The following is a 3,752-nucleotide window of genomic DNA, read 5'->3' as shown; positions in this document are numbered from 1 at the left end:
GTGGGACAGAGTAGTATTCACTTGAAGTGATTGGGCAGTTCTTCTTCGTGTCAGCTGCATTGGGGTTGAATGATGTTGCTTCCTGCTTAGATTAGGTGACAGTGCCCCCGTTTTAGTGGTGGTCGTTTCAGGACATTACAAGCTTCAGAATGCCAGTAAGGCTGAGAGAATGATATGGTGGCATGTGAACATTTATGTCTGGGCTCTGGTCGGCTGCTCTGTGGTTGTGTGAAACTTAACACTAGTTAGCCGGATCAGCTAGGCTCCAAGCTGTGTTGCTGTTGTGAAATATCATGTTCAAACACCTTTATGGCTGTTTTATGGAAGTTTGTTTGTGTGTTGTCATAGCGTGGGAAAAAAGTGCTGGATTCTTTATTTGTTCTTATAAAGAAATCCAAGGCAGGTAGGATATTGAAACTTTTTGTGCGTGATTGTGGCACTCATCTGCTCATCTCAAAAGCAGCAATCCCCATGTGTTTGCAGTAATAATCGATTATTTGAGGTGGGACATCAATGTCCCACTAGAGGGCGTTGCTGCTGAAAGGGGAGCATGGGGTTTCAACTATATTTTCATTCATTAAATTCTATTTCTTTCATGAAATCTCTTAGTGAATGTGTCTAGAACAATTGTGAGCTTTGCTGTGTTTCTGTGGTGTGTTTATAAAGAGTGATAAGCAAAATAACAAGCCATAAATACAGGCCAGCTTAAACGTTCCAGAGTTAAAGAGTTAGGAAGAAAAATACTATAAAGTCCAAATTTTTCATGATGTTCATTTCTTTTATTTCCACATGTTCAACTGAAACACAATGATGATATTAAATATGACTTAATTGGGGCAAAATTGGTTACAATTTCAACCAAAAGAACATGACAATCTGACCAAACAGATCTAATATCAAACATTCATGTCAGCAATGGTGATTCCTCCTCAGGCTGTAGTAGTTGGGGCAACAGCTGCTGTAGTAGTTGGGGCAGCAGCTGTAGTAGGTGGGCAGCAGCTGTAGTAGTTGGGGCAGCAGCTGTAGTAGGTGGGGCAGCAGCTGTAGTAGTTGGGGCAGCAGTTGTAGTAGTTGTGGTGGTGGTAGTCGGGGCGGCTGTTGTAGTCGCAGCAGTTGTTAACCTTGCCAGCAGGATCTTCCACAATGCGTCCAAGGTTGCCTTAGATATCTGAGATCCAGACTGTAGAAAAATTTAGAATTACATTTACAGTAGATGATGCTCTAAGGAGGGTGGTTCTCAGCTGTGGTCTCATATGTTTCCCATGTCCTTACACACAGGCAATCAAGGTCTGGGAGAGATGGAAAATATGCAAAGAGGAGGACAGAGAAGCGCTGGTCTAAGGCCGTCAAGACAGTGTGTTGTGATGAGTATGGAATTATTTCAGAAACAGGTTGCACTCACCATATCAGAATTGGAGTTGGAGTTGGACCCAGACTCAGGGCTTTTAGACCGTGCAACTCGTTTGAGCTCTTCATCCATCTGTAGAAAACCCACAAAGTGTAAAGTTGATGTGGCATAAGAAATACAAGAACATTGTTACAGATTTTAAGAATGTCACACTCACAGGACGAGCCAGAGTCAAGCTCAGGAGGCAAACGAGAATGAATATCTTCAGCATGGTTTCAGTGTTCACACCTGTTGGAAATAGACTATTAATGAAAGCTCTTGACCAGTCCCCCAACTGACACAGACAAAGAATCTACTTACAGTCAATCCCTGAATGGAATAGTTGTTGAGTAAGTTGAGTTGCTGTTGCTGTGATTGTGTCGCTCTGAAGGATGAGCTTCTCTCAAATACACTTACAGGACCGGACGTCACCTCATTAGCTAACAGGATTGTTTTGTAAATATTTCCTCACATTAGGCAAGGTTTCAGGTATTTTTCATCATGTGGAGGTGTGGCTCAGTTATCACAGGTGACCAACTCGTCTAGACAGTTTGAGTTTGTTTTTAATGGATAATTTAAATTAAAAAGGATACATACATTATACAGTATATATAATTTATGTTTACTTATTTGAATATATACTGTTTATTTGTTGTTTGTTTCAAATTCAAATTTAATTGGAAAGGTTGAATGTATTCACTAAGAACCATCCACCATACCAGACAATACAGGTTGATTGATTAATTACCGTGTCCACAGGGTTGTTTCAATATTAGTTCAAATTAACTATGTTGATATGTGGCTTAGATGTAACAGATGAGCCACACCCTTATTTGTCGTTGGAAAAATTGCTCAATATTTCTTCCACCTTTAGCAGTTGCCAGAATTGCTAAAGCCTGTGCTAAACCTTGACAATAACTGCAGTAAAAACCAAACATTTGAACAAATCACTCCAGTTCTCGCTTCAGTACACTGGCTTCCAGTTAATGGAAGGACCAATTTAAAGTCTTACTTTTAAACGTATAAACTTCTGCATAGCCTCACTGTAATATCAAATTAATATTATAAGTGCTTATGTTCCTGCTTGTGCTCTAAGATCTCAGCAGGAAGACATGCTCACCATCTCAAAAACCATAAATCTTTTGGAAATACATCATTTTTGTACCGGATTTCAGCCAGCAAGACCCAGTGGATCATGTTTTATTGAAGTTTCACTAAATTGTGGTCATTTTCTGTGAGTTGGTGGTGTAAATTATTCAGGATGGCTAAAAAAGTCCTATATTTACCCAAAGAAAGCTCAAAACCTTATATTACAAGTTCATTTTCACATGCTCGTCTGTGCTCATTCAACAGCCTTACACAGGGCCGCAGCCCCGGACAGACTGCCTGCCCTTTAATGTTCCATTGGTCAGGAGCGCTCCTGGCGTCATTCCTCAGTCAAGGATTGGCCAAAAGTTGCAAGCCAGGTGTCGATCTAAAGCTTAAAAGCTCTACTATAGGATGAAACTGCGTTGATCAAATTGGAGTAGGTGGGACAGAGTAGTATTCACTTGAAGTGATTGGGCAGTTCTTCTTCGTGTCAGCTGCATTGGGGTTGAATGATGTTGCTTCCTGCTTAGATTAGGTGACAGTGCCCCCGTTTTAGTGGTGGTCGTTTCAGGACATTACAAGCTTCAGAATGCCAGTAAGGCTGAGAGAATGATATGGTGGCATGTGAACATTTATGTCTGGGCTCTGGTCGGCTGCTCTGTGGTTGTGTGAAACTTAACACTAGTTAGCCGGATCAGCTAGGCTCCAAGCTGTGTTGCTGTTGTGAAATATCATGTTCAAACACCTTTATGGCTGTTTTATGGAAGTTTGTTTGTGTGTTGTCATAGCGTGGGAAAAAAGTGCTGGATTCTTTATTTGTTCTTATAAAGAAATCCAAGGCAGGTAGGATATTGAAACTTTTTGTGCGTGATTGTGGCACTCATCTGCTCATCTCAAAAGCAGCAATCCCCATGTGTTTGCAGTAATAATCGATTATTTGAGGTGGGAAGTCAATGTCCCACTAGAGGGCGTTGCTGCTGAAAGGGGAGCATGGGGTTTCAACTATATTTTCATTCATTAAATTCTATTTCTTTCATGAAATCTCTTAGTGAACGTGTCTAGAACAATTGTGAGCTTTGCTGTGTTTCTGTGGTGTGTTTATAAAGAGTGATAAGCATAAATAACAAGCCATAAATACAGGCCAGCTTAAACGTTCCAGAGTTAAAGAGTTAGGAAGAAAAATACTATGAAGTCCAAATTTGATGATGTTCATTTCTTTTATTTCCACATGTTCAACTGAAACACAATGATGATATTAAATATGACTTAGTTGGGG

At 40.4% G+C, this 3,752-nt stretch overlaps 1 long non-coding RNA gene across 1 annotated transcript; it reads right to left on the bottom strand.

Annotated features, from left to right (window-relative positions):
- Positions 1-1,421: 1,421 nt before the first annotated feature.
- LOC142994592 (uncharacterized) lies at positions 1,422-1,753 on the bottom strand. The gene is made up of 3 exons (XR_012961415.1): positions 1,709-1,753; positions 1,566-1,636; positions 1,422-1,480 (listed from the first exon to the last, which is right to left on the bottom strand). It is a non-coding gene; the product is annotated as an uncharacterized LOC142994592 (long non-coding RNA).
- Between the last annotated feature and the right edge of the window lie 1,999 nt (positions 1,754-3,752).

Source organism: Genypterus blacodes, unplaced genomic scaffold (genome assembly GCF_046128005.1).
Source record: "Genypterus blacodes isolate CSIRO-AG114 ecotype Tasmania unplaced genomic scaffold, CSIRO-AGI_Gbla_v1 ptg000030l_1, whole genome shotgun sequence".
In the NCBI taxonomy this organism is placed as follows: domain Eukaryota; kingdom Metazoa; phylum Chordata; class Actinopteri; order Ophidiiformes; family Ophidiidae; genus Genypterus; species Genypterus blacodes.
Note: the sequence above shows the minus strand (reverse complement) of the source record. Positions and strands in the feature narration are given on the sequence as shown.